The sequence below is a fragment of the Rhinopithecus roxellana genome, chromosome 3 (genome assembly GCF_007565055.1).
Source record: "Rhinopithecus roxellana isolate Shanxi Qingling chromosome 3, ASM756505v1, whole genome shotgun sequence".
NCBI classification, from domain to species: domain Eukaryota; kingdom Metazoa; phylum Chordata; class Mammalia; order Primates; family Cercopithecidae; genus Rhinopithecus; species Rhinopithecus roxellana.
The window spans coordinates 173,156,877-173,184,196 of NC_044551.1; the positions used below are offsets into that span (position 1 = coordinate 173,156,877).

The 27,320-nt window shown below is 42.6% G+C and overlaps 1 protein-coding gene and 1 non-coding gene across 3 annotated transcripts in view; both read left to right on the plus strand.

The window, feature by feature from the left end:
* The window catches only part of UBTD2 (ubiquitin domain containing 2), a 75,481-nt gene that overhangs the window by 23,002 nt on the left and 25,159 nt on the right, over positions 1-27,320 (plus strand). Inside the window, exon 1 of one of the 2 annotated variants that reach the window (XM_030927860.1) lies at positions 24,829-24,923. The exons of the other annotated variant lie outside the window; for it this stretch is intronic. The gene's annotated coding sequence lies outside the window, so the exon portion shown is untranslated. Of the gene's footprint in view, positions 1-24,828; positions 24,924-27,320 lie in introns of those variants that run through there. 2 annotated transcript variants of the gene reach the window in all.
* On the plus strand, positions 6,818-6,962 carry LOC115896685. The gene has a single exon (XR_004056589.1). It is a non-coding gene; the product is annotated as a small nucleolar RNA SNORA57 (small nucleolar RNA).

A 27,320-nucleotide genomic window follows, 5' to 3' on the forward strand; every position in this document is an offset into this window, starting at 1 on the left:
CTGTAGAAAGATTAATAAAAATTTTCTAGGCCTGTGCTCTTCAATCACTTAGTGGAGTATTGGAAAATCTATCTCAGTTATAAAGTGGTGCTTGTTCCAAGGGGTAAGTTGAAGGAGATTACATGAAAGTGTTCTCTCTGCACTTAGAATATCAGCATATGGTCATTTGGGGTCACCTTCTGGTTTTATAGTTGATAAAGGCAGCAGAGACGTTCTTGCTTCCTAAAGTATCTTACTTAGAAGTGGATGAGGGGGAACCTACAGTGGTCCTGTAATACAGAGTTTCGTTATCATAGCTTGTGCTTTTTCTGATAGTCACCCATTTTTGTATTGGGCAGTTACCTGGATAATCATTTAAACTTGATGGTGATTCAAGAGCTTTTAAGGCTTTGATCATTGTTGTATTGCTAAACATTAACACATAGGGCCTGTTGAACAGACCCTGGCTTTCACTGCTCTGGGTTTGTGATGGCTGCATCATGTCACAGAGATGCTCTTCCTAAATGAATCAGACTAGTTCATATTCTCTTTAAATTCTCATAATTTTGAAGTTGAAAGTTGAGATGTGCCACAACATATAACAAGTGGGACACAGTGAAAAGGAACTTTAGAAACAATGAAATGATACCCAGTACTTCTGGAATGAACATTGAGTGAGACACTTAATCTGTAACAAGAGCTCTGAGAATGGGAAGAATTGCTTATCTGTTATTGAGTGAAATGACATGTAATAGTCTTGGAAGCAAGGAGACCATCTTTCTGCATTATATCAGTTGTAGGGTAGGAGTAGGTTATTGTGGGTGTTTGTATTTTTGTTTTTTGTATTTTAATATTAAATTTGCTGACTAGAACTTATGATATACCCTGCATAAGACAAGCACGCCGGGCGTGGTGGCTCAAGCCTGTAATCCCAGCACTTTGGGAGGCCAAGACGGGCGGATCACGAGGTCAGGAGATCGAGACCATCCTGGCTAACACTGTGAAACCCCGTCTCTACTAAAAAATACAAAAAAAAAAAACTAGCCGGGCGAGGTGGCGGGCGCCTGTAGTCCCAGCTACTTGGGAGGCTGAGGCAGGAGAATGGCGTGAACCCGGGAGGCGGAGCTTGCAGTGAGCTGAGATCCGGCCACTGCACCCCAGCCCGGGTGACAGAGTAAGACTCCGTCTCAAAAAAAAAATAATAATAACCTTTTTTCTATAACAAGCAATCCTTAAGCATTTTAAGAAGGGAATAATGAGTAGGAACAGAACTTATGCTTCAGTGGTAAAGACAGGTTTTTCAGTGGGGACAAGGATGAATACTAAAAGTCTTATCCGTAGGAAGTTTCACAATTGCTGGAAGAGGGAGGAAAGAAGTTTTCAGATAAAACATTAAGAGAGAATAAAGAAAATTAAGATGTATTAATAGAATAAAATTCAGTTTCCACCAAGAAATAGTTCTGATTTAATAATAAGTAGGAAGTATAAAATGCATTGGCAGGTTATTGTTGCAGCAGAATCTCAGGGAAATATTATAAAATTTTAATGAATAATGATGATTAATGATCATTATTCGTCTTTGCATTTACTCTTTTTTTTTTTTTGTGAGGGGACGGGAGCGGGAGGCGGGGCAGACAGAGCCTTATAGTCATTTTTAAAGCTCTCAACAGGGCCGGGCACGATGGCTCACTCCTGTAATCCCAGCACTTTGGGAGGCTGAGGCGAGCAGATCATGAGATCAGGAGTTCAAGACCAGCCTGGCCAAAATAGTGAAACCCTGTCTCTACTGAAAATACAAAAATTCGCCAGGTGTGGTGGTGGGCACCTGTAGTCCCAGCTACTGAGGAGGCTGAGGCAGGAGAGTCACTTGAACCCAGGAGGCAGAGGTTGCAGTGAGCCGAGATGGCACCACTGCACTCCAGCCTGGGTGACATAACGGCCACTTTTAGAAACTTTTTGTGAAAAAAAATCAGAAATATCAAAAAGTATATTTACCAGCCTGGACAACATAGCAAAACCACATCTCTACTAAAAAAAAAAAAAAAAAAAAAAAAATTTGCTGGGCATGGTGGCATGCACCTGTAGTCCCAGCTACTTGGATAGGACTATCACTTGAGACTGCAGTGAGCCCTGATGGTGCCACTGAATTCCAGCCTAGGCAACAGAAGTCCCCCTGTCTCCAAAAAAAATAAAAAATAAAAAAGGTGTAAAAAGTGTAAGAAAAAATAAACCACATTTATCCTTCCTCCTAACGTAAACATTTTTGTGTGTACCCTTTCAGACTCAAGGTGTGTGTGTGTGTTGGGGGTGGATATTGGGCGTACATGTTCAGAGAAATGTAAAGTGCTTATTGAGGTTATCACAGCTATGACTAGAGTGGCTTTTACCGGTGTTCTGGTTTGGGAATGTAACAGGAACGTCATTGTTAGCTTTTCATTATAGGATGGATTCTCAGTATTTTTTTGACCTTGCTATCCTTTTCTTTTTTTTCCTCTTTTGAGACAGAGTTTCGCTTTTATTGCCCAGGCTGGAGTGCAGTGGTGCAATCTTGGCTCACTGTAACCTTCGCCTCCTGTGTTTGAGCGATTCTCCTGCCTTAGCCTCCCAAGTAGCTGGGATTACAGGCACCCGCCACCAGCCCGGCTAATTTTTGTATTTTCAGTAGAGATGGGATTCACCATGTTGGCCAGGCTGGTGTCAAACTCCTGACATCAGGTAATCCGTCCGCCTCGGCCTCCCAAAGTGGTGTGATTGCAGGCATGAGCCACTGCACCCAGCTCCTTGCTATCTATCTAAAGAATTCAACCCTGACCCTCCTACCCTGGATCCCAGCCTCTACTTACCCCTCCATCCCCGGGAGACTTGCAGAGTGAGCAGCGAGGCTTGCAGGGTGAGCAGCGCTGGCATCACGTGACTGCCTGGAGTTGGTGAAAGGAGCCAGAGGGGAGCCGCGGGTAGCCAGGCCCAAGCCGGAGCGCAGGGAGAGCGCCCGCTGCACACCTGCCCGTCCTTGTCCCCTACCGCTGCCACCAAAGCCACCTGGACTGGAGCCGTGACATTACTGCGCTTGGGGGGCTCCAGGCAGCCCGGATCTGGGCCTTTATTTCTTGTCGGCGGCGTCCCTGGCTGCACCTCTCAAAGCCAAACACCAGGGCACCCTAGAAGGTTTAAAAGAATGCTCATGTTTGACCCAGTTCCTCTTAAGAGGCCCATGGACCCTGTCCAGTGTCTTACTCATCTAATTACATGGAATTCATAAAGCCCAAAAGTATGGGGTCATCTACTCCACACAATTGCCTGATAAGTTCTTTCAGACCCTCGAAGGCCTGTCGCACGGAATACAGATGGAATCAGTGGACCTCACTGTGAGCAAGTGGGGTTCACTTCTTTTGGCTGGGAATTCGCACTCCTCTCTGAAGTTCCCATCCTCACACCAGGGAGCGTCGCCTGGGTTGAGCATGCCTTCTTCCAGCCCACCGATGATTCCCATCCTCACACCAGGGAGCGTCGCCTGGGTTGAGCATGCCTTCTTCCAGCCCACCGATGAAAAAATACTCACCCCCTTCTCCAGACTGGCAACCCTTCGACATGCCACTGTCCATGCTGCGGGTGATGGCAGCTACCCTCTCGTGGCACAGAATATGGAGCCCAGGATCCTGCTGGTCATCCAGCCCGTGGTGGTGCAGCCCATCCCCTTTATGTACACGAGTCACCTCCAGCAGCCTTTCGTGGCCTCATGATCTCCTTGAGGAGGAGTAGGAAGAGGTCTTTTTTTTTTTTTGAGACGGAGTCTTGCTCTGTTGCCCAGGCTGGAGTGCAGTGGCCGGATCTCAGCCCACTGCAAGCTCCGCCTCCCGGGTTCACGCCATTCTCCTGCCTCAGCCTCCCAAGTAGCTGGGACTACAGGCGCCCGCCACCTCGTGCGGCTAGTTTTTTATGTTTTTTAGTAGAGGCAGGGTTTCACTGTGTTAGCCATGAAGGTCTCGATCTCCTGACCTCGTGATCCGCCCGTCTCGGCCTCCCAAAGTGCTAGGATTACAGGCTTGAGCCACCGTGCCCAGCCGAAAGAGGTCTTCTATGGAGGAGACGGAAAATTCCAGTAGTAGCCTACCTGTAATTGAATCATAAGAAAATCCTGTATCACAGAAAAAAAATTAAAATAGAACCTGGGATCGAACCACAGAGAACAGATTATCCTGAAGAAATGTCAACCCCCCTTAATGAACTCAGTGTCCCCCTGTAAGCATTGTCGCAAGAAAATCACCCTTTGGTCATCGTGCAACCTGGGAAGAGACCTGTACCTGTGGAATCCCTGGATACGCAAAGGAAGTGGAGGATACGCAGATGTGATTACAATGGATGCAATAAAATGTACACTGAAAGCTCCCACTTGAAAGCACACAGAAGACCACACACAGAAAAACTCTACAAATGTACATGGGAAGGATGCACATGGACGTTTGCTCCATCTGATGAACTAAAAAGATATTTAGGAAAACATATTGGAATCAAACCTTTACAGTGTCCAGACTGTAACCTCAGCTTTTCCTGATCCAACCATCTTGCCTTCCATAGGAAATGCCACATGGAGGCAGTGGCTCACGCCTGTAATCCCAACACTTTGGAAGGCCGAGGCTGGCGGATCAGAGGTCAGGAGTTTGATACCAGCCTGACCAACATGGTGAAACCCTGTCTCTACTAAAAATACAAAAATTAACTGGGTGTGGTGGTGCTCGCCGGTAATCCCAGCTACTTGGGAGGCTGAGGCAGGAGAATCTCTTGAACCCGGGAGGCGGAGGTTGCAGTGAGCCAAGATTGCGCCACTGCACTCCAGCCTGGGCGACAGAGTGGGACTCCGTCTCAAAAGAAGAAGAAAAAGAAGGAAACGCCACATGCTAGTTTGAATGCCTCTCTGTCCTGCCTCCCATTATCTAAAACATTTTAATTTGATTCAGCTGGTCTGAATCTCTGACTTTATAACATCCAAAACTTCCATATGGTCAGTAAATGTTCTCTAATCCTCCCTCTCCTTACCATGGGTCGCCCTAAAGAATGTGAATGCTTCCCCCCGCCAGGGCTGCTGAGCGAACCCTTCTTATAGATACATCTGATGTAATAAGAACAAGGGAACATGTAAACTAACATAACCAATTGTCAGTTCTCCATGTGTTCCTCAAAAGAATGTCAGAGTAAATTTATTAGAAATAATAATAAAAAAAGTTAAGAATTCATATGGTTGGGGCTATGTGCAGTGTCTCACGCCTGTAATCCCAGCACTTTGGGAGGCTGAGACAGGCGGATCATGAGGTCAAGAGATCGTGGCCAAAAAGGTGAAACCTCATCTCTACTAAAAATACAAAAATTAGCCGGGCGTGGTGGTGCGTACCTGTAATCCCAGCTACTTGGGAGGCTGAGGCAGGAGAATTGCTTGAACTCGGGAGGTGGAGGTTGCAGTGAGCGGGGATAACACCACCGCACTCCAGCCTGGCAACAGAGTGAGACTCCATCTCAAAAAAAAGAAAAAGAAGAAGGCTGGGCACGGTGGCTCACGCTTGTAATCCCAGCATTTTGGGATTTACAAATGGGAATCCACCTTTGGGAGGCCAAGGTGGGCGGATCACGAGGTCAGGAGATCGAGACCAGGATCCTGGCTAACACAGTGAAACCCCTTCTCTACTAAAAATACAAAAAATTAGCTGGGCGTGGACACGGGCATCTGTAGTCCCAGCTACTCGGGAGGCTGAGGCAGGAGAATGGTGTGAACCCGGGAGGCAGAGCTTCCAGTGAGCTGAGATTGCGCCACTGCACTCCAGCCTGGGTGACAGAACGAGACTCTGTCTCAAAAAAAAAAAAAAAAATGGAATTCATAGGGTTGATACTGACAATATCAATTTTGTCAATTGATTTGAGAGATTTATATCTCAGGACTTAATTTGAGGAAATACAGTATTAGAGCAAAAGGAATACCCAGCTAGTAATGGGCAAGTTTCTCAAAGCTTTTATGAGCATAGTTTGCAAGAATATAGTACTTCTTATTCTTTCTGAACATTGCACTTAAGTAAGCTAAAAATAAAGCTTAGAATTTTGTAGTGATGGTAGTCATAGATAAAATTTAAAAATAGTAAATGGCCAGGCACAGTGGCTCACACCTGTAATCCCAGCACTTTGGGATCCTGAGGTAGGAGGGTCACTTGAGCCGAGGAGTTTGAGGCTGCACTGAGCTCTGGTGGTGCCACTGCACTCCAGCCTGGGTGATAGAATGAGACCTTATCTTGAAAAACAAAACAGAAGAGGATTAAGTGACATCTGAGATATTTCTGTCTTAACCCATGAATCTAACCCCAAGAGAATAGTTTCTAGTAGTTTTTCTCTGTTTGCGTCAAAATATTTTTCTTTATAACTGGATAGAATTTAACATTTTTAGTCTCAGTTCTGCTTTATTGATTTCATAGCAAAATCTTGCACAAGCTAACATACCAATATGTCTTATGGTCCTGTTGAACCTACTTTTTGATTCTTGTCCATTCTTTAAAGCAAGAGGGCTTTGACTGCAAAAACCCATTGAAGGAGAAGGACTTGACAAATGAGTGCAACTTAAAGTATGTTTATACACATTTTTGCCAGACTTTTAACATTAGAATTTTTCAAGCAAAGGAAACTTCAGGTTGAAGAGGGAGACCACCTTGAAGAAAGAGTCCTTTGTACTCCTAGTGTATTTCTTAGGAAACAGCCCTTCCCTTGGCTGTGGTCTCAGGACAGGCAGCAATATGCTTCTGATAATTGATGTATGCTGCCTAGGAATTATTTTGTTGTTTGAACAACTAAAGGTCAATGCCACCCTCCCTTTCTTGGCAGGGACCAGGTATGTACGTTCCCTATCATGTCTGGAGGCAGAGGGAAAGCGCTCCAGTTCCCTGGACATCATGTCTTTGGTGCTGGTGGCTTCCTGTCTGCCATTTCTAACCTCAGGCACCAGGACGCAGAGGGGGGGGAAAAAAAGGACCAACTTGCTGTGCCATCCTAAGCATGGGTTCACATCTTTGAAATCTTATGGAGTCTTAAGACCTCTCAGATGGGTTGATAATGCGGTTTCACTCTGGGAGGGTAGGTGAAAAATCCAGATTCGTATTAAACATTTTTTCAAGTAACTCCTAAAGCCAGGAGGCAGAATAGTCCTACTGGTTAAGAACGTGAACTTTGGAGTCAGTGTTGGTTTGAATCCCTGTTACACTGTTTAGTTCTGTGATCTTTGAGAGTTACTTCTTCTAATTCAGTGTACATTTGTGTGTTGTTTTCTTTGTGACAGGCACCGTTCTCATTGTTTGAGAAATATTACCTCATTAAGTCTTTGTAACAGTCCTATGAAACATTATTGTCATCTCCCTCATCTTCCTCTCCATCCCACCTTTACCCCAGGTAATTGACCTCTTTATTTCCAAAGTCAAATATACCCTATACTTCAGAGACCATCTGTATTCTGAATTTTACTCTATTTACTTTCACCAGTCAGTTTTATACTTTGAGATGTTTTGTGTTTCTCATTAACATCCTTTCTTTCAGCTTAAAGAATTACCTTTAGCATTTCTTGTAAGACAGGTCTGGTAATGAAGAACTCACTCAGCTTTTGTATGGGAAACCCTTTTATCTTTCCTTCATTCTGAAGAACAGCTTTGCTTGATATGGTATTCTTGGTTGCCATTTTTTTTTTCCATTCGGCACTTTGAACCTATCATCCCACTGTCTCTGGGCGTGAAGGTTTCTGCTGATATATCTGCTGCTAGCCATATTGGAAGTCCCTTATATGTTGTTTGCTTCTTTTCTCTTGCTGCTTTCAGGATCTTCTCTTTGTCTCTGATTTTTTTTTTTTTTTTTTTTTTTTTTTTTTTTTGACAGTTTGATGATAATGTGTTGGGGCAGTGTTTGGATTGAATATGATTGGACACTGTAGATTTTTCTCTGTGGAACTGTTTGATTATATTTCTGGCAGGAACCCTTCTTACCTCTAAATACTTTAGTGGCTATTTTCTTTTTTCTTTTTTTTTTTTTTTGAGACAGAGTCTCGCGCTGTCGCCCAGGCTGGAATGCAGTGGCCGGATCTCAGCTCACTGCAAGCTCCGCCTCCCGGGTTTACGCCATTCTCCTGCCTCAGCCTCCGGGTAGCTGGGACTACAGGCGCCCGCCACCGCGCCCGGCTAGTTTTTTGTATTTTTTTTTAGTAGAGACGGGGTTTCACCGTGTTAGCCAGGATGGTCTCGATCTCCTGACCTCGTGATCCGCCCGTCTCGGCCTCCCAAAGTGCTGGGATTACAGGCTTGAGCCACCGCGCCCGGCCTTTAGTGGCTACTTTATCTGTTCCTTCCTTCCTTCCTTCCTTCCTTTTTTCTTTCTTTCTCTCTCTCTTTCTTTCTCTCTTTATTTCTTTCTTTTCTTTTTTTTTGAGACAGAGTCTCGCTCTGTCGTCCAGGCTGGAATGCAGTGGTACGATCACAGCTCACTGCAGCCTCGACCTCCCTGAGCTCAGGTGATCCTCCCACCTCAGCCTCCTGAGTAGCTGGTACTACAGGTGCATGCCACCGTGCCTGGCTAATTTTTTATTTTTTGTAGAGACAGAGTTTTACCATGTTGCCCAGGCTGGAAGGACGTTATCTTTCATAAGCACAATATAATTATCAAAATCAGGAAGGTGGGTATTGACATAATACTAATATCTACCTATACAGGCCTTATTCACAATTCACTATTGTCTCCATTAATAGTCAGAGTTATCCAGGATCATGCATTGTTTAGTTATGTCCCCTTAGTTTGCTTTGCTCTGGAACAGTTCCTGAGACTTTTTTGTCTTCTCATGATGTTGGCATTTTGAGGACAGGCCAATTATTTTATACACGTCTATAAATTTGAATGTTTAGATTCCTCATTATTACACAGGAATATTACAGAAGTAAATTGTGTCCTTAGTGCAGCATATCAGGAGTCACAAAATGTCTGTTTTCCCATTGTTGTGGATGTTAACTTTGATCACATAGGGCGACTGCCAAGTTTCTTCACTGTAAAGTTAACTGTTTTTCCTAATGCAAATGATAAGCATTTTATGGGAAAATTTGAGTTTATGTAATTTTTTTTTTTTTTTTTTTTGAGATGGAGTTTCACTCTTATTGCCCAGGCTGGAGTGCAGTGGCGCGATCTCAGCTCACTGCTACCTCCGCCTACCAGGTTCAAGCAATTCTTCTGCCTCAGCCTCCCAAGTAGCTGGCATTACAGGTGCCCACCACCACGCCCAGCTAATGTTTGTATTTTTGGTAGAGACGAGGTTTCACCACATTGGCCAGGCTGGTCTCAAACTTCTGAGGTGATCCACCGACCTCGGTCTCCCAAAGTGCTGGGATTACAGGTGAGAGCCACTGTGCCTGGCCTTGTTATGTATTTTGAGGCTCAAATTGTGCTATGTTAGTTAGAGGGACCCCCTCCAAGCTGACCCCTGTAATATTTTGACATGCCTTCATTATTTGAACACTTACTTGCTTTCTGCCATAACAAATATCCCAAACTCATCTAATATTTTACTTGTCCATGACCTGAACTCAGCCAGGGATCTTTGGTTTCTTTTAATGGAGAAGAATATTTTAAATCCATGATCTAGACTCTAAGTGATGTGCTCGGTACTACTGAAGTGTCATTGCCTCTAGGTTCTCTCAGTTGTAAGAGCTAGGACACGCGCACACACACACATGTATAACACATATCTACATATGTTTATATATTAAGAACAGTGGATTTCGGCGTGGTGGCTTATGCCTTTAATCCCAGCACTTTGGGAAGCCAAGATCACTTGGGGTTGAATCACTTGGAGTTTGAGACCAGCCTGGCCAACATGGTGAAACCCTGTCTCTACTAAAAATACAAAAATTATGACTGGACGTCATGCCTCACGCCTGTAATCCCAGCACTTTGGGAGGCCGAGGTGGGCAGATCACTTGAGGTGAGAGTTCAAGACCAGCCTGGCCAACATGGTGAAACCTCGTCTCTACTAAAAATATTAAAATTAGCTGGGTGTGGTGGTGCATGTCTGTAATCCCAGCTACTTGGGAGGCTGAGGCAGGAGAATCATTTGAACCCAGGAGGTGGAGGTTGTAGTGAGCCAAGATCGTGCCACTGCACTGCAGCTTGGACAACAGAGCAAGACTCTGTCTCAAAAAAAAGAGAAAACACAGTGGATTTCATACTAATATATCTAATTACAGCTTTACATGCTTCTTTCTAACATTCTTTTGTCGTTTTTATAACTCTTCCCTAGTAAAAACCTGGCTCCTGATTTCCACAGCATATTTACTTAGATGTTCAACCCAAGAATACACACAGTTTTGGAACTGCTAATTCGTATCATTGTGAAAAACAAAACTGTATCAAGTTCAATCCTTGTTTATAGTTCTTTTTTTCCTTGGACTGGGAGTAAAATAACTTGAAAATTTGAGTTAGGTCCATGCCCTTTCAGTGTAGTTACAGTATTCACTTGAAATACAGTTAGGTTCATTTATTTCTATTTGTATTCCATTTTAGTTTCTCCCTCTTGGTAAATTTGTTTTTTATTTGTGTGAAATGTTAATAAACTTCTGTTTATTCCTGGGACTTAGGATGCCTCATCAACCTTTACCTACTCAGGATATATCTGTATAAATATATAGTGATTATACATAATTAGTTTTAGATGTAGCATTTGTTATACAGTCTCATTACTTTATAGTTATACTGTCATGCACAATGACAAACTATGCTCTAAGATTTTGAATGTCTCAGAACTCCTGCTTTGAGGTGAGGCTAGTTATTTGCATTGTAGATAGTGCGTTTCTATATTGATGTATATTTTTTTTATGTATTTAATTGATGTTTTTGTATATTATGTAGTTCTAACATGTCTAAAATGTTTTGAGTTCTCAAAGAATAGTAACTTTTTTTTTCTTTCTTTCTTTCTTTTTTAAGACGGAGTTTCACTGTTGTTGCCCAGGCTGGAGTGCAGTGGCGTGATCTCAGCTCACTGCAACCTCTGCCTCCCAAGTTCAAGTGATTTTCCTGCCTCAGCCTCCTGAGTAGCTAGGATTACAGGCACATGCCCCCACGCCTAGCTAATTTTTATATTTTAGTAGAGACGGGGGTTTCACCATGTTGTCCAGGCTGGTTTTGAACTCCTGACTTCAGGTGATCCACCCACCTCGGCCTCCCAAAGTGCTGGGATTACAGGCATGAGCCACTGCGCCCGGCCAACATTTTTTTTTTTCTTTGCTTAATTGTGCAGTGAAGCATACATTTTGGCCCGGGCTGGTGGCTCAACGCCTGTAATCTCAGCATTTTGGGAAGCCAAGATGGGCAGATGGCTTGCGGTCAAAACCAGCCTGGGCAACATGGCAAAACCCCATCTCTCCAAAAAGTAGGAAAACTACTAGCTGGGCTTGGTGGTACATACCTGTAATCCCAGCTAAAGAATATACACTTTGGCCGGGCGCGGTGGCTCAAGCCTGTAATCCCAGCACTTTGGGAGGCCGAGGCGGGCGGATCACGAGGTCAGGAGATCGAGACCATCCTGGCTAACACGGTGAAACCCCGTCTCTACTAAAAAAATACAAAAAACTAGCCAGGCGCGGTGGCGGGCGCCTGTAGTCCCAGCTACTCGGGAGGCTGAGGCAGGAGAATGGCGTAAACCCAGCAGGCGGAGCTTGCAGTGAGCTGAGATCTGGCCACTGCACTCCAGCCTAGGCGACAGAGCGAGACTCCGTCTCAAAAAAAAAAAAAAAAAGAATATACACTTTAATTATGAAATTACTGCTTATAGGCCAGGCACTTCTGTTATGGATTTCTACCTTTATTCCATGTAATCATAGAAGATAACTTTGTATGATTTCAGTCTTTTAAAGTTTATTGAGACTTGTTTTGTGGTCTAACATATAGTCTATCCTAGAGAATTTCTATATTTTTTAAGAAGAATGTGTATTCTGCTCCTTTTGGGTAGAATGTTCTTTATGTCAGTTAAGTCTAGTTGGTTTATAGTGTTCAAATCTCCTGTTTCCTTATCGCTATTCTGTCTAGATGTTTCATACATTATTGAAAGTAGGATATTGAGGTTTCCAAGTATTGTTTGTAGAACTGTATCTCCCTTCAATCCTGTGCTTGCTTCAAATATTCTGGGGTTTTGTTGTGTATATTTGTTATGCCTTTCTGATGAATTGATTCTTTAATTATAAAACATCTCTTTTTATCTTTAGTAAAAATGTTTGTCTTAAAGTCTATTTTATTGTTTATAAATATAGCCACTGTAGTCCTCTTGTTTTTGGTGGTGGTGGTTGTTTTTTATTTGAGAAAGTGTTGCTCAAGTTGGATGCAGTGGTGTGATCATAGTTTTACTTTGACCTCCCGAGCTCAAGAGATCTTCCCACCTCGGCCTCCCAGAGTGCTGGGATTACAGGTGTGAGCCAGTGTACCCGTCATATTTCTTCTGTAATTCTTCCAGTTTTTGCTTGATGTCTGTTATTAGGTACATACTTAATATCGCCATGTCTTCTTGGTGAATTGACTTTTGCTGTTATCATTTATTTCTGGAGCTGTTCCTAGGTTCAGAAGATTACTTTGTCTGGTGCAGTATAGCCACTTCAACTTTCTTTTGATTAGTATTTGCATGATGCTATTTATCATCCTGTAATGCTAGTCATCATCCTTTTACTTCTACCTTCTCTATGTTAACATACTTACAGGGATTTCTTGTGGATAGCATGTAGTTGAATCTTTAAAAATGCAATCTCGGGCTGGATGCGGTGGCTCATGCCTGTAATCCCAGCACTTTGGGAGGCCGAGGCACGCGGATCATGGGGTCAGAAGTTTGAGACCAGCCTGACCAACATGGTGAAACCCCGTCTCTACTAAAAATACAAAAATTAGTAGGGTATGGTGGCACAATCCCAGCTACTCGGAAGGCTGAGACAGGAAAATGGCTTGAACCTGGAAGGCAGACGTTGCAGTGAGCCAAGATCGAGCCATTGCACTCCAGCCTGGGCGACAGAGCAAGACTGTCTCAAAAAAAAGCAATCTCGGCTGGGCGTGGTGGCTCACACCTGTAATCCCAGCACTTTAGGAGGCCCAGGAGGGCAGATCACTTAAGGACAGGAGTTCGAGACCAGCCTGGCCAACATGGGGAAACCCTGACTCTACTAAAAATACAAAAATTAGCCAGGCATGGTAGCATGCGCCTGTAGTCCCAGCTTTTGGGAGGCTGAGGCAGGAGAACTGCTTGAACCTGGGAGGCGGAGGCTGCAGTGAGCCAAGATTGCACCACTGCACTGCAGCCTGGGCAACGGAGTGAACTCCATCTCAAAAAAAAAACGGGAATCTCACAATGTGTTTCTTTTTAAAATTGGTTTGTTTAGACCATATAGTGACTGATATGATTGGATTTAGGTCTGACGTTGTGTTATGTGTTTTCTGTTTGTTCCCTCCAGTTTTTGTTCCTTTGCTTTCTGTTTTCTGCCTTCATTTTGGATTGTTTAAATGTTTCTATTTTTTATTTTATTTATTGAGAAATAGAAAATAGATTTTCTATTTTTCATTTATAAAATTTATATTTAGCTCTTGATTAGCGTTTCAGTTTCTCTGCTAAAAACGTTCATTTGTTTCAAGAGAGTTCCCTTTCCTCTCCCACCCCACCATGGAACATGGTTATAATAACTGCTTTGAAGTCTTTGATAATTTCAACATCTGGATCATCTCAGATTTTCCATTTGCTGATTGTCTTTTCCTTTGAAAATTGGTCACATATTTCTGGCTCTTTGTGTGTTGAGTAATTTTGGATTACATCCTGGACATTTTGAATATTATGTGAGAATCTGTTTCCTTATAAAAATCTGGAGAACTTTGATTTTGTTTTGTTTTAGCAGGCAATCAACCCTGCTAGGTTCAGCCGGCATGTTCTGCCTCTGCTTTTGTTGCTAGTGGTTCTGATGTCAGTTCACTTTTCAAAGACTTTGCTTTGTGCATAGCCCATGCACCATTTAGGTTACTGTGGGGCTAGAGTGGTGGTTTATATCAGAATTCATTTCTTTTTCTTTTTCTGTTTTTTTGAGTCAGTGTCTTTTACTGTGTCACCCAGGCTAGAGTGCAGTGGTGTGATCTCTGCCCACTGCAGCCTCCGCCTCCAGGGTTCAAACGATTCTCTTGCCTCAGCTACCCAAGTAGCTGGGATTGCAGGCATGCGCCACCAGGCCCAGCCAGTTTTTGTATTTTTAGTAGAGACGAGGTTTCACCATGTTGCCCAGGCTGGTCTCGAACTCCAGAGCTCAAGCAGTCCACCCATCTTGGCCTCCCAAATAGAATTTATTTCTCAGAGAGCCATGGCTGTATTGTTTTGGTACTGTTCCATGCATGTACAGGTTAGAGGTGAACGTAGAACTTGGGTCAGTTCAAACACAGAATTTTAGGGTATTCTCTTCTTTAGCTGTCTGCTCTGCAGTTTCCCCCATGATCTCCATTACCAAGGAGATCTTTTATCTGCCTTATGGCTAGAAAGACAAGCTCCTCTCAAGAGTTGTTACTGCCAGCACTGCCAGGTAGTTCCATGTGACCGGAACTGCCTTTGGGGTAAAGTGGCAGTAATAAAGTGGTAAAATGCAAAGGGAGAAAAAAATACTTTCCTTATATTCCACAGTACCCTTTCTCTTGGTTTGTCTAGAATATATTTTCTTTTTTTTTTTTTTTTTTTTTTTTTTTTTTTTTTTTTTTTTTTTTTTTTTTTTTTTTTTTTTTTTGAGACGGAGTCTCGCTCTGTTGCCCGGGCTGGAGTGCAGTGGCCAGATCTCAGCTCACTGCAAGCTCCGCCTCCCGGGTTTACGCCATTCTCCTGCCTCAGCCTCCCGAGTAGCTGGGACTACAGGCGCCCGCCACCTCGCCCGGCTAGGTTTTTTGTATTTTTTAGTAGAGACGGGGTTTCACCGTGTTAGCCAGGATGGTCTCGATCTCCTGACCTCGTGATCCGCCCGTCTCGGCCTCCCAAAGTGCTGGGATTACAGGCTTGAGCCACCGCGCCCGGCCTAGAATATATTTTCTTATTGAGTTTTATGTGTCCTCCCTACCACCACTATTGCTAGGAACTTTTAAAAGACTACAAAACAGGCTGGGCCTGGTGGCTCATACCTGTAATCCCAGCACTTTGGGAGGCCGAGGCAGGCGGATCACCTGAGGTCAGGAGTTCGTAGACCAGCCTGGCCAACATGGTGAAACCCCATCTTTACTAAAAACACAAAAATTAGCCAGGCGTGGTGGTAGGTGCCTGTAATCCCAGCTACTTAGGAGGCTGAGGCAGGAGAATTGTTTGAACCTGGGAGGTGGAGGTTGCAGTGAGCCAAGATTGTGCCATTACATTCCATCCTGGGGCAATAGAGCAAGACTTCGTCTCAAAAAAAAAACAAACAAAAAAACAGATTTTCTTCCCTCACTTCCCAAGTTTTTGGGCTTAATCAGTGAGGGAGATAGGCTCTAGTGGGCTTGTAACATCTTGACCTGCACCAAGTGTCCAGGACATTTTAACACCAAAAACTGGGAGGGGCTGGCCACGGTGGCTCACACCTGTAATCCCTGTACTTTGGGAGGCTAAAGTGGGCAGATCACCTGAGGTTGGGAATTCAAGACCAGCCTGACCAACATGCAGAAACCCCATCTCTACTAAAAATACAAAAAATTAGCTGGGTGTGGTGGCACATGCCTGTAATCCCAGCTGCTCAGGAGGCTGAGGCAGGAGAATTGCTTGAACCCGGGAGGCAAAGGTTGCAGTGAGACAAGATTATGCCACTGTACTCCACCCTGGGCAACAAGAGTGAAACTCTGTCTCAAAAAAAAAGGGGGCCGGGCGCGGTGGCTCAAGCCTGTAATCCCAGCACTTTGGGAGGCCGAGGCGGGCGGATCACGAGGTCAGGAGATCGAGACCATCCTGGCTAACATGGTGAAACCCCGTCTCTACTAAAAAATACAAAAAACTAGCCGGGCGAGGTGGCGGGCGCCTGTAGTCCCAGCTACTCGGGAGACTGAGGCCGGAGAATGGCGTGAACCCGGGAGGCAGAGCTTGCAGTGAGCTGAGATCCGGCCACTGCACTCCCGTCCGGGCCACAGAGCAAGACTCCATCTCAAAAAAAAAAAGAAAAGAAAAAAAAAGGATGGGGGGGAGGAAAAAGGAAACAGTCTTGCTATAAATTGATTTATCAAATAAAATTTAGCATTCTTTTAAAATAACTGTTGCTGACTTAACAGGTTTTTGTTCCAAATAAGCGCTACCCCATAGATGAGGATATTTTTTCCATATATCCATTCAGTCGTTGAAGTCTGACTATAGAATGCATGTTCAGGGAGCCCAAGAATATGTAGGAAGATTAGGCATGGGCCTAAGTAGAATGTTGCAACTCGATCAATGTTTCCTTCATGCTGAAACCCAAGATGATGGTCTCCCTTTTTGAAACCAAGGAGGCAGCACTGTTGATCTCTGATTTGCCTTCAGAGTCATTCTTCCCATGTTTTGAAAAATAGTGCACATTCTCAGCCGTATAACTCTGTGGTCCTATCCTGTAAAAAAAGAAGTTTGTCAACCTGTCTTCTTTTTGACCCATCTGCGTCCGTTCCACGTCACATTCCCAATGTTCCGTCTGGGGTTGGTCAATAAATCCATGATTCACACCCACACTAATCACCTTATCAAACGGTTGGTCTGCCACACCCTGGGTGTACTCTTCCAAATGCTTTTTTCTTTCTTTTTTTTTTTTTTTTTTATTATATGGACAGGCTGAGAATTTCCCAAATCCATGTTCTGGTTCCTTTTTCCTTAGCATTTCTGCCTTTATTTCTCTCTTATTGCATTTTACTATATGCAATCAGGAGGAGCCAAGCTGCTCCTTCAACACTTGGCATAGAAATGAACTCAACTGAATAGTTTTGTTTTACCCTCCACAAAACACTAAGACATGAACAATTGAAAGACACAAACATGAACAACTTGGCTGAATTGTTCAGCCAAGTTCTTTGCCACTTTGTAACAAAGATGACCTTTCCTCCAGTTTCCAATAACATATTCCTTATTTCCATCTGAGACCTCATCAGAATGGCCTTTACCATTCATATTTTATCAGTATTCTGTTCGTGTATTCTTCATAGGGAATACACACATGATTATGCGTATATTCTCTAAGAAGATTGAGGCTTTCTCTCCAGCTTTCATGTTTTCCTTCAGAGCCCTCACCAGAATTGCCTTTAAGAAGTCCCTTTATGGTGTTACTGGCTTTTTCTAGCCTGTACCTTAAAACTCTTCCAGTCTTCATGCGTTAAGCAGACACTTCCACATTTTTAGGTATTTGTTACATCAGCACCCTACTTCTTGGTACCAATATCTGCTTTAGCTTAGGCTGCCTAACAGAATTCCATTATCTGGGTGACTTAAACAATGCAAATTCTTTGGGAGGCCAAGGCGGGTAGATCACCTGAGGTCTGGAGTTCCAGACCAGCCTGGCCAACATAGTGAAACCCCGTCTCTACTAAAAATACGAAAATTAGCCGGGCATGTTGGCGGGCGTTTGTAATCCCAGCTACTCAGGAGGCTAAGGCAGGAGAATCACTTGAACCCTGGAGGCAGAGGTTGCAGTGAGCTGAGATCACACCATTGTACTCCAGCCTTGGCGACAAGAGCAAAACTCCCTCTCAAAAAAATAAATAAATAAATAAATAAAAATTAAAAAATTGTTTCTAACAATTCTCGAGGCTGGAAAGTTTGAGTCATGGTGCCAGCTGATTTGGTATCTGGTGGGGGCCTCCATCTGCCTGGTTTACATACAATTATCTTCTTGCTGTGTCTTCACGTGGCAAGGAAAAATCATGTCTCCTCTCTAGTCTTAATTCAGTGCCCCACCTCCAAATACTATCACATTGAGTATTAGATCTTCAGCACACAAGTTTTGTGAGGAGGACACACATGCAGTCTGTAGCCGTGTTGTGGAACTTCAATTGTATAAACTATTGGTAAGTGATATCAGGGTCAGAACTGGAGTACCTTATTGTATTTTATGTCTTATTCTTTACAGGATTTGATGATTTTTCCCCAAAAAAAGTTTTATTGGCAAAGTATTCAAAAAAAAAAAGAGGCCAGGCATGGTGGCTCACACCTGTAATCCCAGCACTTTGGGAGGCCGAGGAGGGGAGGCTCACTTGAGCCTGGGACAGGAGTTTGAGACCAGATTCAGTAACATAGCGAGACCCTGTCTCTACAGAAAAGCAATTTGAAGGAGACAATGTGGGTCAATTTTGGAGCATGCATAGTGACTGAAATTTATTTTACTGTATCAACTAAATAAAAGTTCATGACTCCTTACTACTAAAAAGGGAATGAGGGAAGACCTTTTTCTTACCAAAGAATGCCAGTATTAAAGGATGAAAAGAATGACATACTTAGAAGAATCACCCTTTTACAATCCTATAGCTGTTTCAGGTAAGGATCATCAGTAGATACACTAAAGCATCATGGGTAACAGGATATTCAAGATGTCACAGATCACCCCATGTACTGGTAATTGCCAAGGACAAATTATAGGCTTGACATTCAGTTGCCTTAACCAAGTAGCCAAACTTCGCCTCCTCATGTGTGGCAACATAAAGAGTATGAGACATATTTGAGGAATTCTTACTCAAAATGTTTTACTTGACTCTAATAAAGCTTCTAAACCTAACTTCCTATTTGTAGATTAATACAGAGGGTAAAGGAACAAGTTAAAATGTCATCACACATTGCCATATCCCCTGGAGGGCAAAACTGTCCCCAGCTGAGAACCATTGGCCTACATCAAATGACAACACATAAGCCTTGATTGGAACTTGGTATGAAAAACATTTTGGGACAGTTGGATAAATCTAAATAAGACTTTGTGATAGATGATATAAATTTTTTAAAAATTTTTCTTAGGTATGACAACAATATTATAGTGTGTTAATCTGACTGTTTGCCTTGCCATAAAGGAATACCTGAGACTGGGTAATTTATAAAGAGTTTTATTTGGCTCATGGTTCTACAGGCTGTACAGGAAGCATGGCACTGGCCTCTGTTCCTGTTGGCCTCAGGGAGCTTACAATCATGGCGGAAGGCAAAGGGGGAACCGTTGTATCACATAGCAAGAGAAAAAAAGGGGAGGAAGTGCTGTATTCTTTTAAACAACCAGATCTCATGGGAGGGGCACCAAGCCATTCATGAGGGTCTTCCTCTGTTGCCCAGGCTAGAGTGCAGTAGCACGATCACAGCTCACTGCAGCCTTGACCTCCCAGGCTCAAGTGATCCTCCCACCTCAGTCTCCAAGTAGCTGGGACTACAGGTATACACAACTACACCCGGCTAATTTTTGTATTTTTCGTAGAGACGAGGTTTTGCCATGGTAGCCAGGTTGGCTGGTTTCAAACTCCTGGGCTCAGGTGATCTTTGCATCTTGGCCTCCCAAAATGCTGGGATTAGAGGTATGAGCCAGCACACCCAGCCAGCCTTATACTTCTTTTCAAAAAGACTTTTTTATTTACCATAGTGAGAACAAGCGTCAGAAAAGCCTTATACTTTCAATTATAGAGGTTTTATAATACCTGGCCCTACCAGATATCAAACTATATTATACCATCTGCAATTATATATGTAATCTAATTATATCTAATTGCAGATTTGATGTGTTATCTGCAACTAATATATTATCTGCAACTAGAGCTAGTTTTATTTATTTCTGGTCCTTAAACTTCTAGTTGTTTTATTCTGTCTCATTTTGCATCTAACACTGTTTCCAAATAGTGTTAAAAGTGGAGATAGTGGGCTTTTTTTTTTTTTTTTGAGCAGAGTTTCGTTCTTGTCACCCAAGCTGGAGTGCAATGGCGTGATCTCAGCTCACTGCAACCTCCGCCTCTGGGGTTCAAGCGATTCTCCTGCCTCAGCCTCCTGAGTAGCTGGGATTACAGATGCGCACCACCACGCCTGGCTAATTTTGTATTTTTTTTTTTTTTTTTTTTGAGACGGAGTCTCGCTCTGTCGCCCAGGCTGGAGTGTAGTGGCCGGATCTCAGCTCACTGCAAGCTCCGCCTCCCGGGATCACGCCATTCTCCTGCCTCAGCCTCCCGAGTAGCTGGGACTACAGGCGCCCGCCACCTCACCCGGCTAGTTTTTTGTATTTTTTAGTGGAGACGGGGTTTCACCGTGTTAGCCAGGATGGTCTCGATCTGCTGACCTCGTGATCCACCCGTCTCGGCCTCCCAGAGTGCTGGGATTACAGGCTTGAGCCACCGTGCCCAGCCTAATTTTGTATTTTTAGTAGAGACAGGGTTTTGCCATGTTGGCCAGGCTTGTCTCAAACTCCTGACCTCAGGTGATCCACCCACGTCGGCCTCCCAAAGTGCTGAGATTACAGGTGTGAGCCACCGTGCCCAGCCAACATCCTTGATTTATGTGTGTTCCTTTTTTCTCTTGAATTGAAAGGAAAAAAAGGTCTCTACAGTCCAAAAAAAAAATGTAACTCATGATAAAGCCATTGCCCCCAACCAGTAAAGTAAACCATCTTAGAGTTTATATACTACTTAAAAGTTGCAGTGGTCTCATGTTAGGTGATCATATTCTTTCATATATATATGAATCTAAGAGTTAGATTTTTATATAGAGAGAGTTACATATATTTCTAGATATATAGATTTATATATATAAATCTAAATATATAAATATATATATGTATTTATGATAGAGTGAGGGTCTCAGTATGCTGCCCAGGCTGATCTTGAACTCCTTGGCTCCAGTGATCTGTCTACCTTGGCCTTCCAAAGTGCTGGGATTACAAGCGTGAGCTACCACACCCAACTGCCTAGGCGACAATATTCTTAGTCCCAATTTCATATACTATCTTTCTCAATAAAGTTGTTTTGTGGGGTGGGGAGGACTTAATTGTGTGCTTTCATAATACTTTTAATAAGACTCACCCATTAAGAAAAGTCTTGGCCGGGTGCTGTGGCTCACGCCTGTAATCCCAGCTCTTTGGGAGGCTGAGGTGGGCGGATCACAAGGTCAGGAGATCGAGACCATCCTGGCTAACATGGTGAAACCCCGTCTCTACTAAAAGTACAAAAAATTAGCCGGGCGTGGTGGTGGGCGCCTGTAGTCCCAGCTACTTGGGAGGCTGAAGCAGGAGAATGTCGTGAACCTGGGAGGCGGAGCTTGCAGTGAGCCACTGCACTCCAGCCTAGGGGACAGAGCAAGACTCTGTCTCAAAAAAAAAGAAAAAAGAAAAGAAAGTCTTGTAAAATCTGAGAACTATAGTTAAAAAAAAAAGTGGGGGGAAAAGTCTTAGAACATACAACGTTGCAGTAGGCTTTACAAAATGTTGCCTATTTGTATGCTCAGATCTTTGGTAAGGGGACTACACTCTTGAGGATCAGGGCCAGGAAGTCATTATGAAGTTATGTTGATTTTTTTTTTCCCCCAATAAAGCTACTTCAAAAACATTGAAATTATATAAATGCCTTTAAAATTATTATGCTTCAGTTGGTAAGATTTAGGATATAAGCATGGCAGAAGTTCATTTTTATTTCATTTTTAATAAAATTATAGCACTGAAGATGGTATCTAACTTGTCTAGGCAGATATTCCCACATGTGATCCTTAGTCTCTAATTTGTTATAGATGCTAAGTACTTGTAAGTTGAAAGTGATAGACTGTAAAACCACATCACCGCTTCTTTACTGTAGGATTCCTCTTTAGTGATCATGCTCTCTCTACAACATGGATTAAGTGGTAGATTAGATAGGGCTAGGGAGCTGCTGCTTCTCCTTTGTTAGCTTTTCCTTTGTCCGGTCATAACCATTCCGTTGGCCATAGTGAAGCCCATGGATGGATCATTTCTGTAGAAAAACACTTCAGCATATGCTTTATTTAGAGTGAATCTTTGTTCTTGGTTTGCTGTGTAAAAACAAGTAGCCCAGTAAGACATGGAGTGCTATAATGGAAAGAGAGATCTGGATTTCGTTGTTACTGTGTTTTGTTTTGTTTTGTTTTGTTTTGTTTTGAGACGGAGTCTTGCTCTTGTCGCCAAGGCTGGAGTACAATGGTGTGATCTCAGCTCACTGCAACCTCTGCCTCCCAGGTTCAAGTGATTCTCCTGCCTCAGCCTGCTGAGTAGCTGGGATTCCAGGTGCCTACCACACGCCTGGCTAATTTTTGTATTTTTGGTAGAGATGGGGTTTCACCAGGCCGGGCACGGTGGCTCATGCCTGTAATCCCAGCGCTTTGGGAGGCCAAGGCTGGTGGATCACCTGAGGTCAGGAGTTCGAGACCAGCCTGACCAACATGGTGAAACCTTGTCTCTACTAAAAATACAAAAATCAGCCAGGTGTGGTGGCAGGTGCCTGTAATCCCAGCTACTCAGGAGGCTGAGGCAGGAGAATCACATGAACCCGGGAGGCAGAGGTTGCAGTGAACCGGGATCATGCTGTTGCACTCCAGCGACAAGAGTGAAACTCCATCTCCAAAAAAAAAAAAAGGGGGTTTCACCATGTTAGCCAGGCTGGTCTCGAACTCCTGGCTTCAAGTGATCCTCCTGCCTCAGCCCCCCAAAGTGCTGGGATGTGAGCCACCGCGCCCAGTGAGATTTCGACTTTGAATCTGGGCATGTGCGTTCTAGTACGGGCTCATTATTTTAAGCCATCCTTGTTGCATCTTAGTTTCCTATCTGTCAGTAAGGTTGGATTGTACAATCTAAGGTCTCTTCTCCCTTTAAATTCTCAAACAGGGCCGGGCGCGGTGGCTCAAGCCTGTAATCCCAGCACTTTGGGAGGCCGAGACGGGCGGATCACGAGGTCAGGAGATCGAGACCATCCTGGCGAACACGGTGAAACCCCGTCTCTACTAAAAAATATAAAAAACTAGCCGGCCGAGGTGGCGGGCGCCTGTAGTCCCAGCTACTTGGGAGGCTGAGGCAGGAGAATGGCGTAAACCCGGGAGGCGGATCTTGCAGTGAGCTGAGATCCGGCCACTGCACTCCAGCCTGGGCGACAGAGCGAGACTCCGCCTCAAAAAAAAAAAAAAAAAAAAAATTCTCAAACAGTAGAGAAGATTTGGATATCATATTGATGTTGGCATTTTAGGCATTTTAATTCCTATATCCCTATTTTTATTTTGGCAGTTAGTTGCTTTAGATAAAGGGAATATATGTATTATGCATGTATGTATATATGTGTATATATAATGCATTCTAAATTTACGTGAAAATATTTGCAAGTGTCCTTTCAGTTTAGCACCGTCTATTATGGAAGAGTTCTAATATTCCATTTTTTCCCTCGTGCTGTTGTCTTATGGAAACTGATGCTTCCAGTTTTCAACCTGTTAAAAGCTGTTGCTTGAGTCATCTTGATATTTTTACCTTATCCATGCATTATGGCCTCTTCTTTCTTCATTTGAAGAGTTCCATCATTAAATCAAGGTTTTTCAAAGAGGAACCCAAAATAGGAAAATAATTATAATCATACTTAACTTCAAAATTGATTGTTTTTTTACCAATGTGAAAATGAGTTTTTGGTAGAATACTTTAAATTATGTAGTAAAAATATTTAAAGTTATGTGTTACTTAGATCTGAGAAACAAGCCTTACTTGGGTTTTCTGTGTGTTAGATCTATTTATTTGTTACAGAGTGGGAAGAAGTGTTTAAAGATTACAAGGAAAGATAAAGAGTGGGTGAATATGATTAAGAGGCTTCTGAGAAAAAGATGACTTTTGGACACGTGTTGAAAGAAATGGTAAATGTGGATTGAAGGGGGAAAGGATATTTTCTAAAATAGATTGTGTAGTTGTTTAACATTAGATGGCTTTATTAATTTTTTATATCTCACATGTTAATTCATAGAGAACTAAAGATGGTTGGTTACCTGCAATTGAAGGATAGAGAAGCAGAAATTTAGGGAATAAAAGATGTTTCCTGTCTTTAAATTCTTCACTGTTAGAGCATGGTACCTAGTCCTATATGCTATGAATGATACCAAGCATCTCTCTTTTGGTATCAGCAGTCAGAGGATGTGTGAAGCAGATAAAACGGAAAGTTTCAGAGCATAAAATGAAATCCAGTTGAGTATATATATATTCCACATCTTACAAAAATGTTGGCTTGGTGCAAACATGAGGTACTTAGCTGCCAGGCTGATAATCTATGTCCAAGTACTGCATTTTCAGAAATACAGGTTTGTGGCACCACCTGAACTCAGAGGATAAGATTTGGTGAACAAATGCCTATAAAGTGTACTCTGATAAGGCACAAGGAAGTGCATGGCAATCATAGGACATTTATTTAACATTTAAGGAAGGGATTTGGAAATTATGAAAAGAAAGCCTGTATATTTTTGCCAAAGGACTTACAGGTGTTATTTCATACAGTACCACCAAGTTCATTTTTACTTATTTAGCAAATATTTATTTGCAGTTTTTATGAGTGGTTTATGAATATGAACTTAAGTCCTCTTAACAACCCTAATATTTTCATGTTTTCACGAGAGGATAGTTCAAATGCTTTTGCCAAATGCTAATTTTTTTTCTCAGTTACTTATTTAACAAGGGTTAATCATTTAGTTTAACATGAAGCTTGAAACCTCAGATTTTGTAGTGAAAATTCTGCACTGCTCTGTGGTTTGACTAAAGTAATTATGTTACAAAGATTTAATCATTTTAGTAGTGGATATTCTATAGACAGATATTCTATATTACTTATGTTTATGATACAGGCAGAAATAGGCAAACAAAAGTAATCTTCCTTGTCATAAACATTTATTTTGTCTTTTGCAGGATTATTACTATGAAACTTTTGACAGCATGTAGATTTGAAAATGCATTTGGGGCCTGTCGCGGTGGCTCATGCCTGTAATTCCAGCACTTTGGGAGGCTGAGGTGGGCAGATCATGAAGTCAAGAGATTGAAACCATCCTGGTCAACATGGTGAAACCCTGTCTCTACTAAAAATACAAAAATTAGCTGGGCGTGGTCGCATGGGTCTGTAGTCCCAGCTACTCGGGAGGCTGAGGCAGGAGAATCACTTGAACCCAGGAGGCGGAGGTTGCAGTAAGTCGAGTCGTACCAGTGCACTCCAGCCTGGGTGACAGAGCAAGACTCTGTCTCAAATAAATAAAATTTAAAAATTAAAGATAAAGAAAATGCATTTGGAATGATTTTCCTTGAGCAACATAAATGCATCATCTGTTCTTTTTTTGGGACTTTGTTCTTCTATGCTTAGTACAAGTGGAGAGAGGTGAAATGAACCTACCTCACATTTGTAAGGAAGGTGTTTTACAATTTTTCCAAGGTACTTTGTTTTTCTGTTGGCTTCCTCTTTTCAAAGGCCTCTTCCTTTCATTTACTTTAGTTTTAGGCCCTGAGATTCTTCTGTAGAGGTTTTGTTGTTTCTTGTCCGTGCTCTGTAATTCTCTCAGAGTGACAGGAAAGATTATACTGAGTTATGTCTTGTGCATTTAATACATATTAGGCCAGATAATTCTGTAGAAATACTCAGACAAAAACTTTATTCAGGTAAATATCTTACTGAGCCTACCTACTTACTATGCCATCTACCACTTCCTGGTCAGTAAGCTGAGTGTTGTCTGTAAACTGTCTCTAACTCATCTAAATGATAATGTAGCAGAAAATAAAGTCTATAGATAATTCTGTAGAAATACTCAGGTAGACAAAAACTTTATTCAGATAAATATCTTACTGAGTCTACCTACTTACTGTGCCATCTTCCACTTCCTGGTCAATAAGCTGAGTGTTGTCCGTAAACTGTCTCTAACTCATCTAAATGATAATGTAGCAGAAAATAAAGTCTACCTTGCATTCCATCATGTTGGTGCAATCAGTGGGTTGTGGTTATCAGACCAGATTCTGAACATCTTCTAGAGAATTATGCTCTAGCTGCATTATCTGTATTATTTGGAAGAAGTAGGGAAAAATCATTAGCATAGACTGTGTTTCTCACATTTGAATTAAATAGGCGCATCTGTAGTGTTACGCCCAGTAGACACTCAGTACATATTTGTTGATTAAATAAAGAGACTTGGATTCTGTTTCCAGCTCTGCTACTTAATGGATGGGTTTCCTGTTCTGCTTCCTCACGTTTGCAGAACTCACCTGTTTTGCATTTCACTAGGACAAGTTAGAGGGCAAAAAGTATTTGAGTTAATGCTGAATGTTTTAAGTGGAAAACAGCTAGTCCTTTGGTGTGCCACCCTGAGGGGAGAGGACAGAAGAGACCTGACATGGCAGTCTCTATTGATCTTATCATCTGAGAGTATAGCCTGGAGAGTAGAGATAGCCCAGGGTCTGGAGTCATTTTATTTTCTGTTTTGCGTAACCCAAATTTCATCTGGCCCTGGGCCAATGAGGGAGTAGTCAATTTCGTGGATGCTTTAGAACCAATTTGAGAGTAATTTCTTTAAAATTGGTATTCTTTCTGCAATTAAATATAGAACATTGAATTTTGACACACACCCTCTCTCCTTCCCACCCGCTCTGTCATTTCCCACCTACTCTTTTCCAACACTCTTATCTTTTCATCCAGCTTCAATTTTCTTTTTATCTTCTATCCCATCTATCAAACTATTTCCTATCAATGGCACTGTATAATCTTACAGAGCCATAAATAAGAATGGCTCTGTAGGTCAGTATGACCCATGGAAATAGATCACAGATAATACACCAGATAGGTGTCTGGGTGCAAGGATGCTGCATCAGACTTGTTTCAGCACTACTACTACGTAACATTCTCTAAGGGGAGATGCTGCCACTTGCCCTCTGTTTTCTTCTTCTCTTGGGTTGAAACTAGGGTACGGTATTGTAGTTCTTCTGCTCCTTGTGGTTCGGACCTAATCACTTGGCCTAGCATCAAAGATTATCTCTTTTATTCCCAGTTCCTCAAAAAAACTAAAGTACTGATTCTACCCTTTGTAAATTAGTTCCTGTTTGAGTTCCAGAGAAAGGTACTTACAGTTCCTTGACTAAAGTCCAGACAGTAGAATGCTAGAGGAAGCATTCCTCTAATCAGTTTGTTGATGATTCTGGTGGTTTGGCTCTTCTTTCTCTGGAAACTGAAAAGCAGTCTTTTGCCTCTTTGGATTTTCTCAGTTCCTACTTCCTGGTTTCATGTGTCCAAGCTACTATTGTCATTTGGCTTCCCCAGTGTATCTTGCCTCTCTTTTATGGTGTCTCTTGACACTCATATCCTGCTCTTACAGTCTGATGAAACACTTATCTTCTAGGCAGTTCTTTTAAAATGAACAAAACAAAACTTTCATT